The sequence below is a fragment of the Mus musculus genome, chromosome 10, assembly GCF_000001635.26.
Source record: "Mus musculus strain C57BL/6J chromosome 10, GRCm38.p6 C57BL/6J".
NCBI classification, from domain to species: domain Eukaryota; kingdom Metazoa; phylum Chordata; class Mammalia; order Rodentia; family Muridae; genus Mus; species Mus musculus.
This window is the reverse complement of record NC_000076.6, coordinates 81,005,100-81,015,765: the sequence shown is the minus strand read 5'-3', so window position 1 is coordinate 81,015,765 and position 10,666 is coordinate 81,005,100. Positions and strand designations below refer to the sequence as shown.

The 10,666-nt window shown below is 51.4% G+C and overlaps 1 protein-coding gene across 1 annotated transcript in view; it reads left to right on the top strand.

The window, feature by feature from the left end:
* The first annotated feature begins 840 nt into the window (after window positions 1–840).
* Window positions 841–10,666, top strand: part of Gng7 (guanine nucleotide binding protein (G protein), gamma 7) — a 66,302-nt gene continuing 56,476 nt past the window's right edge. The window contains exon 1 of the mRNA NM_010319.3: window positions 841–910. The gene's annotated coding sequence lies outside the window, so the exon portion shown is untranslated. The remainder of the gene's footprint in view (window positions 911–10,666) is intronic.

The window sequence follows — 10,666 nt, the reverse complement described above, 5'->3', positions numbered from 1 at the left end:
AGTCCCTGGTGCCACTGCCCCCACTGGAGAGTCAAAGTCATCCTCTCCTGCATGGTGAGTTCAAGGCCAGCCTGGGCGGTTTACTGTGACCCTGTCTTAAAATATATATATATGGCTGAAGTTATAACCCAAGCCAAGTACTGCAAAAGCCAAAAAAAAACCCAAGTAACAGAGAGAATAGAAAAAACCGGAGATGAACATCAGAATACAGAAATGATAAACAAGCAAATAAAAAATCAGTATTTCCTCACTATCCTGGGTCTCTGCTCGGGATTCAAACTCGTTCCTTGAAAACCACAAGGGAGCTTCCTGTCCCTGGCTCCCATGGGGTTTTTTGACTGGACCTTGCTGTTCTGTTAGATCTGGGCTGAGATGGGGAGTTTGATCGGTGTTTTCTTACTGCTAAAATGATGCTCAGCGGAAGATGAATATTATCACAATATGGGATACAAATGTATGCAAACGTCATAATGAAACTCATTATACCATACAATAAATACACACCAATAAAATAAACTCGAAAATCCAAACAAAACAAAGCCTGACTTAGTACATGCCTAACGTTAAGCAGCTTCTCCTCAGAGAGGCCCCTTTGATTGCACCATTGATTGCCAATCTTTAGACGCATAACCCCGCCCTCCAGCTAGTGAATGGCCCGTGGAGACGCCATTCCTGGGTTTGGCCCGCCCACTCGAGCCCGAAGCCCCGCCCTGCCCCCAAGGCTAAGCCTACCAGACTGTCGGCCCTAGGCTCCTCCTCTGGACCAACCTCCGCCACCTTGGCTTCTGATTGGTCCGAATGCTACAGAGGCTCCGCCCTCATCGCGGGAGACCCCGCCCCATGGAAGAGCCCTCTCTAGGCCCCGCGGTGCGTTCGGCTGTGCGGCTGCTGAGACACTGGCTGGAGGCAGGTGAGCTCCGCATGCTGAAGAGACTCGGGGTGTATCGGGGAGGAGTGGGCTGCCTCAGAGAGGACGGGGGCAGCCCAGAGAAGTGGGGTGAAGTCAGACAAGAGTGGGGTGCAGTCAGAGAGAGTTGGGGTGCAGTCAAAGAGGAGTGGGGTGCAATCAGGGAGGAATGGGTGGCAATCAGTTATGGAGGAGTGGGGTGCAGTCAATTAGGGAGGAGTGGGGTACAGTCATACAAGACTGAGTTTGGTGCAGTCAGATACGTATTGGGTAAGGTGACAGGAGTGTGGTGTAGTCAGGGGAGTGGCGTACAGTCAGGAGAAGTGGGGTACAATAAGGGAGGAGTGAAGTGAAGTCAGACAACAGTGGGATACAGACAGAGAAGAATGGAGTTCAGTCATGGAGAAGAGGGGTGCAGTCAGGGAGGAGTGGGGTGCAGTCAAGGAGGAGTGGGGCACTACCTGTTTGCTGTTTGGTTGCACACAGTACCAACACCTTGGAGACAAAGACATAGAGCAGGGGGAAGGTACCTGTGTGTCCCTCTCAGGGACTCAGGGTACATAGGCTTAGATCTTGGGGTGCACAAGGCTCCAGTGTTGACTGACTGTTTCAGAAACTTCCTGTGGGAGTGTTAGGGGCAATAGTGTTAAGGTGTGTGGGCAGCTCTCCACTGCGGGGGTGGGATGGGGTGGGGGTAGGGGCGAGGTGGGAGAGAGGGTGACGGTGGCTGGCTGGGGGACCTCTTGTTATAGCACTGAAACTGTTGCCAGGTGTCAGGGAACCAGGCACCAAGTTCACCGGTTTGCAGCTGCAGACAGGTCTAGTGCTCTCAGTGGCTTTGGGACTCTGCTTTGATCTGTTAGCTGCTGTCCCTCAGTCCTCAGTCCCCCCTACCTCCTCATGAGGGCAGGGCAGCTAGCCCTGGGTAGGCTCCCTGCAGTATCTGCCAGGGAAGATATGTGTTAAGGCCATTCTGGTGCAAGCTGTCACAGAAAGACTATGAGGAACCCCCCTTGACTCCCACCATCCTGGGGTGCAAATGAGAATCTCTACCCCGGTGGTGGCAGGCGTGCTCTCCCAGTCCTTAGGAAACTGAGGCAGAAAAATGGAAAATTTGAGGCTAGCTTAGGCTACATAGTGAGTTCCAGGACAGCCACGACTGCAGAGTGAGACACTGTCTCAAAAACACCACAGTCAGCTTGCAGTTTAGTGTAAGATTGTCTCTGAACTTGGGTGACTCTGCTGTGCAGGGAACACTGGGTAACATCTAGGGACATGTGTAACTTTCTCAAATCAGGGAGGAGGTCCTGGCATGCAGTGTGGAGCCTAAGACTGCACAGTGCCTTGCAGGGCCCATAGTGTCCCACAGACAATGAACAGGCCCAGTGTCCACAGCCCAGAGGTGTGAAAAACTGCCTGAGATCTATGCAGCCAGGTTGGAAGGATGTGGACTGGGATAGAGCCCGGGGTGGAGAACCTGCCTAGAATCCCCCAGTGAGGCACTAGGGTTGGAAGCCATGTCCATCCTCCTGCCTCAGGCTCTACAGTGCTGGGATTACAAGGTATTTGTTAGGATGCTTAGTTCTTCCAGGTGGCTCGTTCTGTTCTGTTTTTAAGACAAGGTCTCCTGTAGCCCAGGCTACCTCCAACTCTCTCCTGATCCTCCAGTCTCTGTCTTGAGTGGCAGGACAGGTATGGGTCACCACACTTGGCCCTGTGAAGGTTGCTCATACTCCGATTTCTATTGCTTTGCTTTTCTTCCTTCCTTCCTTCCTTCCTTCCTTCCTTCCTTCCTTTCTCTCTTTCTTCCTTTCCTTCATTCCTCCTCCTCTCTTCTTCCTCCTTTGAAGACGGGGTCTCATTGTGTAGCCTAGGCTGGCCTGGAACTCCCCCTGCCTCTGCTTCCTGAGTGAGCTTAATGGAGTGACTTTCACACTCAGTTCTGTGTGACTTTGAAATTGTGAGTGATTGAGCCTGCATCGCCCGCACCCACAGTTTGTTTCGTGAAGGATCTTGGGGGTCCCCTAGTGAGTCCAGTGTGCCCAGGCGAAGAACACTCAGTGGGGCGGCTAATCTTTGTCTCCACAGCACAGACTTGTTTTTTGCTCTGGCACACCAAGTAGTAACAGGAAAACTGCCCCCGCCCGCCAAGGTGTTGTCGCAGGTTTTTAATTTGTGTCTAGAAATAGTGACTGGAATGATGCTCACTGGGTTGGGGACCTGTCCCAGCATGCACCAGGCCCCCGGTGCTGTCCCCAGGACCTCAAGAATATATCATAATCTCAGGAGCAGGTGGATCTCTGTGAGTTTGAGGCCAGCTTGGGCTGCACAGTGAGACCCTGTCACTGTGGGGATTGGTGGAGACCTTGGAACTTTCTAGAAAGAACAGCTACCACAGCCACTGTGGTTGACACAGGCTGAAAGTCCAGACTCTTTTGTTTCCTCTCTGGCTGGTGTGACTATATGACAGCGGCCTGGTAGGTCACCGCTTACTTGCCTTTCTTCCGTGGAAGATTGTCCCACGCCTGAGCCCTTTCATGGCTGACCTGACCCTGGCAATTCCAGGTTCTTGTGACACCAAGGCCAGGAGGGAGGACTTGTTTCTGTTGCCTCCTGTCCCACTCCCACACTGGGAGGCAAAAGCCGCCATTTGTGACTGAGTAGGAGACACCTCAGCCTGCTCCCTATCTCCGCCCCTCATCCCCATGGTCTGGCCGCTTTCTCCCTGGCTCCTGGGAAACCAGTCCTGTCATAGTCTCCTCTGGTGGGGGTTGGTGACAGGGTCCGCGATGGGACATCGGAGAGCCTTCTCAAACGGCTGCCAACTTCTTCCTGAGAACTTGGGAAAGGGGATAATCTGATCGATTTTCATGTTTTAAATTCGGGTCTGATTTGCATATTTTAAAATTCAACATTTTAAGCATAATAATTTAGGGTTTTCCTGAGCTCATCTCCGGGTGCAGCCATGATCCATAGATGACAGGCTAATGCCACGTTCTCCGCCCCGCCCGGCCCCCGCCCGCCCCCGCCCCCGCCCAGCGCCCACAGATGCACTTCCAGACTCTCAGTTCTCCTGATTTGGACATTCCCATCATGGAGTCTCAGGTTGTGCGACCTTATGCCCTGGTCTCTCACTGATCTCTGTGTCCTTCGGTTCCTCAGAGCCTGGCTCTTGTTCACTGTTGTGTGGTATTCCAATGTGTGGGCTGACCATGCCGTATTTACACCATCCATTTGTAGACACCTGGACTGCTTCTGACTTTTTTTTTTCTCTCGAGACAGGGTTTCTCTGTGTAGCCCTGGCTGTTCTGGAATTCACGGTGTAGACCAGGCTGGCCTCGAACTCAGAAATCCGCCTGCCTCTGCCTCCCAAGTGCTGGGATTAAAGGTGTGCGCCACCACCGCCCGGCTGCTTCTGACTTTTGTTGTGAATTGTTGCGTTGAAGTGAGCTTGTCCTGGTCATATTGGCTTACTGTACTGAACTTAGGCTTTCTTCTTTGTTCTTTTTGAGGGCGAAGGTGTGAGTTTATCCATTCTCCTCGGCGGGCCCTTCTCATCCCAAAGCCCCCAAGCTCAGAGCCTGTCCTCTTGCTGGGTCTAGCCGGTTAACAACTGACACACAGATCGCAGATCAGTTTCCTACTCTCACTAGGACCTCGGTGGCCTTCCTGAGAACCCTGACTAACACCCCACTGCCTCTTCCGTGCCCCATCCCCAGCCAAGCAGAGCTTCCCGCTCCTCTTGCTCTCTGCTCTGAGGGCATTCCTTCCTCCCAGCCCAACAAAGGCACCTTGTGAGCCTGCTCTCAACCCCAGGACCCGTGCCAAGTCCCAGATCATGTGATTGGACGGCTGCATGCTTGTGTGGTGTGTGTGTGTGTGTGTGTGTGTATGGGTATGTGTGTGTGTGGTGTGTATGTGGTGTGTTTGTGTGTGTGTGGTGTGTTTGTGTGTGTAGTGTGTGTGTATGTGTATGGGTATGTGTTGTGTGGTGTGCATGTGGTGTGTTTGTGTGTGGTGTGTGTGTGTTTGTGTGTGTGGTGTGTGTGTGTGTGTGGTGTGTGTGTGTGTGGTGTGTTTGTGTTTGGTGTGTGTGTGTGTGTTTGTGTGTGTGTGGTATGTGTGTGATGTGTGTGTGGTGTATATGTGTGGTGTGTGTGTGTAGTGTGTGTGTTGTGCATGTATGTGTGTGGTGTGCATGTGTGTGTGGTGTGTGTGTGTGTGTGTGTATGATGTGTGGTGTGTGTGGTGTGCATGTATGTGTGTGTATGTGTGTGGTATGTGTGTGTGTATGATGTGTGGTGTGTGTGGTGTGTGTGTGGCATGCATGTGTGTGTGGTATGTGTGTGTGTATGATGTGTGGTGTGTGTGATGTGCATGTGTGGGGTGTGTGTGTGTGTGTGCACACCTAAGGGACACACTAGGTATGTGGCATTGACTTGCCTGTCATCCCAGCACTTGGTCTCTGAGGCAGGGGGATCATGAGTTCAGTGTCAGCTTGAACTAGAATGGTAAGACCCTGTCTGAGAACCCAGAAGAGAGAGGCTCCATGGGTCTTGCACCAGCATGAACATTGAATTCAAATCTCAAGAACCTTCCTAATAAGCCATGCATGGCCACGCCACCCGTGACCTCAGCACTGTGAGAGCCAGAGACAGGAGGAGCTTGCTGAAGTCCAGCCTCGCTTTAGGCTCAGTGAGAACGCTTGTCTCAAGGCAAAAAGGTAGAGATAGAGGAAGATACCCAGCATCCTCCGCTGGCCTCCATACGTGTGTGCAGGCCCTGTGTGTATACACTATATACACACATGCAAAGCAATATTTTTAACCCAATAAAATAATTGCTTTGGGACAGAGAGGTGGGTCTGGGTTCTCAGGGGGCCTGGGGCCCAGGAACAGGACCAAGGAGGAGTTTGAGATGGAGTACTACTTGGCCAGGTAAAAGATGTGGCTAGAGCCCCCTGAGATTTCCAGTCTCCTTCATGTCAACTCAAAGTGGTCGGGTATGGTACTAGCATCATGAGTTGGGGTATTTTGAGGCACTTTCCTGGGCCTAGTTGGTGTTGATTTTCAGCCTGATACTCTTCCATTGTGTGTGGAGCCCTGGTTGTGTGGGTTCGCTCATGCATTTGAGCTTGTTTTAGGGCCGTTCCTTCCTGCAGGCTATTTTGTCCCCACCCCATGCTGGAACCATGTATACAGGATTGGTTTTGTTTATTTTTTTAAGTGTGAGTGCTTTTATCTTTCTTGGTCTGAGAACACTGAAGGAAGTGCCCAGCGGGGCCATTAGCCACCATCAAACCCACAGATTGCATCTTCTGTACCCCTTGGAGTTTTCTTTGTACATCAGTGGGTCTTTTGAGGTGGCTTGGAGCTTTGGGGTCTCTGTAAAGATGGGAATGGATGTAACCCAGGCTGTCCACCCGAGTCTCAACCTCAGGCTCGAGTTCCCCTCTGTCCTCTGTGCCCTACTTCTGTGGAGCCAGCCAGCTCCAGATGTCTGTCTCTGCTTGCATTGTGTCCCCGTGATGAGAGTGGCTATGTGGCAGTCAGTGTGTCCTGCTGCAATTTTGGCCCTTGTGGCCATGCATAGGACTCTCCTCTCCAGTGTCCCTCAAGTTAGAGGCTTGTAGGCTTTGTACCAGCAAAGCAGGTCCTGAGGTCTGGTGAGACGGCCCAGTGCATAAGGGCACCTGACTTTCACATGTGAAGAGCCAAGTTCAAATCCTCAGCACCTGTGTAGAGGCTGGGTGTGAACGCACAGGTCTGTGACCCCAGCATTAGAAGGGGGTAAGACAGGCTGGAGAGGTGGCTCAGTGGTTAAGAGCACTCACTGCTCTTCCAGAGGTCCTGAGTTCAATTCCCAGCAACCACATGGTGGCTCACAGCCATCTGTAATGGGATCTGATGCCTTCTTCTGATGTGTCTGAAGACAGTGACAGTGTACTCACATACATAAAATAAATTTTAAAAAATTCTTAGAAGGGGAGCTCACTGGCTGGCCAGCCTGGTGGAGAGACCCAGGCTACTTGACGGTGTGACCTCATGAGAGGAAATGTCCAAGCAGGAGACTGCAGATGATTTCAGGGTCACTGGAAGGAAGTTGACAGGGAAGTGAAGAGGAGGCCTGAGGAGATGGCGACTGTGCTCTCAGGAATTGGATCTGTGAGGGCAAGATAGAAAGGAACGAAAATATATGATAGGTTTCATGGCCCAGGCCTTCACTCCCAGCACTCGGGTGGCAGAGGTAGGCGGGTCTCTGAGTTTGAGGCTAGCCTGGGCTATTCTAACAGACTGAAACTGTGCCCCTGTAATAAGCTTATATGACTATTGTTTATCTAATGTGTTAATATTTATTAAACCAGTGACAGGATTAAGGGACCCAGTGGCAGAAGCTGTAACTGGTCTCAGCTGACTCCTTTAGAAACTGGAGGGGCTGTCAGTGGATCCTGTGGGTTCTAGAGCAGGGAAGGTGACCTGGTGGAGGCTGAGGGACATGATGGAAGGCCTGGACTTCGGCTAAGGCCTAAGGCTGTGGCATGTTAATGCCTGGTGGGCATCTCAGGCCCTGCAGGGTTCTGAGCACTGACTCTGCCTTCAGGACCCACTCTGTGCCAGGAGATCCCCAGAGTGACAACAATATCCCTGGTCACACATCTATAGGGACAGGCTCATCCTTGATCCAGAAGGCAGACCAGGATCCCGGGCAGCCTGGTTAAAGGAGTAATTAAGTGGCCCTGTTTCCTCTCGGGCAGTGACACAGATCTGTCCCTCTCTTCAGAGCTGTCAGTGATTCAAGAATGAGAGACTTTGGGTGCTTTGGGGACATCAATGTGAGATCTCTACGTCTGAGTGTGTCTCCCTAGTGTCCCTTGTGAAAATCACCCCCTTCAGCTGAGGAGCCACAGTCTCAGGGATGCAGGATCGGCACTGTCAGCACTCTGCGGTCCCCCAGAGCTGTGGGGCTGTGGGCATCTACCCAGGAGGGGCACCACGAAAGACCGTGGATGGAGAGGATACAGGGGGCTTAGTGTGGATTAGTCACTGTGCCAAGCCTGAGACAGACAGCTAAGAGGTCTCCTCGGGGCTTCAGGACTCTCAGTCCGTTGGCTTCTATTCCTTCACAGCCCACTCCCTCCATCCAGGCTCTGCCTCCTGACAGCCTATTTGGCTATGATGGGTTCGATGGGTTCACCCATGGATGAAGTGAGCGCTGTCCTGTTACCTGCCCTCAGCGCCACCAGTTCGAGAACAAGTTATCTACACATGAGCCTCAGTGGGTGAGGGGGAATCTCCAAACCATGGCATGATGCCCTATGCAGGATCACAATCTGAGGGCGGGCAAAACTGCAGAAATGTATTTCCTCAGTTTGAAAGGCCAGGAATGGGGAGTGGTCAGAGGTGGAGCCCCAGCTTAGAATGCCCCAGTGAGGAGCTGGGGGCGTGGTCGGGGTGGAGCCCTTGCCCAGAGTCCCTAGGTGCTGGTCTGGGTCCGGGTGAAGCACTGGCTTAGCATACCTCAGGGTTTTCGGGTTATGGCTGCTGTAATTTCTATTTGTGGGCTCCAGGCTGTTTTTCAGTCACAGTCTCCCCTACTGTTCTGTCTGTCTGTCTTGTTATACAGATTGCTGCCAGTTAGTTTAGGACTCTCCAAACTGCCATGATGTTCTCTTCTTGAGTCTATGAAGACCCTTTTTCCAAACGTGCCGACCTCTGAGGTGTCTCAGAATAGTCTCATAATATTTAATAGTTAAATTAACCCGGTGTCTCCGCCCTGGGCACTGTAGACACTACACTGTTCCAAGTCGTTCTTTGTGGCTGGGTTTGGTAGTGTACATCTGTCATTGTGGCACATGGGCCATGGAGGCAGGAGGACCAGAAGTTTAAGGTCAAGCTCAACTACATAGCCAGCTTGAGGCCAGCCTGAGCTACATGAGACCCACTTAGACTTGCTAGTGTTTTCTTTGTGTTTTTTTTTTGTTTTTGTTTTTGTTTTTTTCCTGAGACAGGGTTTCTCTGTGTAGCCCTGGCTGTCCTGGAACTCACTCTGTAGACCAGGCTGGCTTCAAACTCAGAAATCTGCCTGCCTCTGCCTCCCGAGTGCTGGGATTAAAGGCGTGCGCCACCACGCCCGGCGCTAGTGTTTTCTTGAGCTCAGTGATTGCACACAGCCAGGTTCCGACAGCCCAGGCGCTTGCTGCTTGAATGGATGACGGCACAGCTAAATTGGGCATGTTGTGTTCCAGAAGGGTATGGCCACATTGGTTGTGTTTTGGGGGAGGGGATGATGTGTTTCCTCTGTGCTTGTGACTATGTCTGAGAATGGTTCATTGAAAGATTCTGTAAATGGTTTGCAGCTGCGCACAGTCTGACGTAGTCTCTATAGCACGTTCTACGTGTGATAGTGTGACTGTCCCCAAGTGTGTAAAACTCCAGATTTTTAAAAAGTCTATTCTCATCTCAACCAGACGGGGAGGTGTTAGCATACTTCTGTTTTAAGAGGAGTGTCACAGTATATATAACAGCATGGTGTCATTTTCTAACCAACAGAGTTCTCAAAAATGCTCAATTTTCAAGCCTGGCTAAGTAGAGAAACTCTCTGAAGAGTAAGGCTACTAAGTAAGGACATGTGGGCAGCTCTTTATGTATTCTGGACTGCCACTAAGGATTGCAGTCTCACAAGGGTGGATCTGAATGAGAGACTGTATCAGTCAGCCAGCACTGTGTAACAGCACTGTCAGCATCCCACTGAATGACAGATTGTATCACTCAGCCAGCACTGTGTAACAGAGTACCAGCAGCCCACATTTAAACATTTGTTGCCTATTGTAGCATGCTCTCTTGGGTTAGGACTCCAGTACAGTTAGCAGGTCTGTTTGAGCTCTTTGGGGTTGCTGGATAGGTGTTGGGCTGGGGTGATGTCATGGCATCCAGGGGGAATCACTGGAGAGGCCCACCCTGGCGAGCTATGATATGACAGACAGCGAGGCCTCTCGATCCACAGTATTGGTGCTGTGTGTTACAGGGTGTTAGCTGACTCATACGAGCCTGAGAGCCAAATCTACCCTCGAAAAACACAGATCTGAAAAGGTTTTGAAAGACCTGGATTTAGAATCGCTATCAGTTCTTCTTTGGGTGCCCCGCTGATGCTGGGCCAGTTTTCCGTGTAGCCAGGCCGCACAATTGGGCTATTGTGTGTGACCAGAGTCCTCCAATGCTTCCAGAAATGTCACACGATGTTGTTTTCACTTAGGAAGGATTGCTCAAGGTGATTATTTAGAGGGAAGTTCACCAGTTAATTTATTGAACTCTCCTGGCTTTAAGAGGTGAGCATACAGGAAGTGAGATAGAGTCTCTTATAGGCTGGCCTTGAACTTCTGATAGGCTTGCTTAAGCCTCCTGAGTGCTGGCTGTTGCATGTGCACCCTGTGTCTCTTACAGCCAATTACCTGTGCTCTGGAGCAGGGTGAGGGACAGGGGCTGGGTGTCTTGAGATAGGACAAGAAAGGACAGCCACCTGGATGGCATCTTTTGGCGGTGACTTTCATCATGATGAGCCCATAACATCCCTGAACCTCAAATGTCCCAGGTGAAAAAGAAAGAGGTGCTTTGGACCTCATGTGGAGAATTGGGACCCCAGGCAACACATATAGTACCTGTAGGCCAGGAGGCATTGGGTCCCCTGGAACTGAGTTACAGTCAGTTGTTAGCGATGTGTTGGTGCTGAGAGCCAGCCGAACTGGATCCTCTTCAGGAGCAA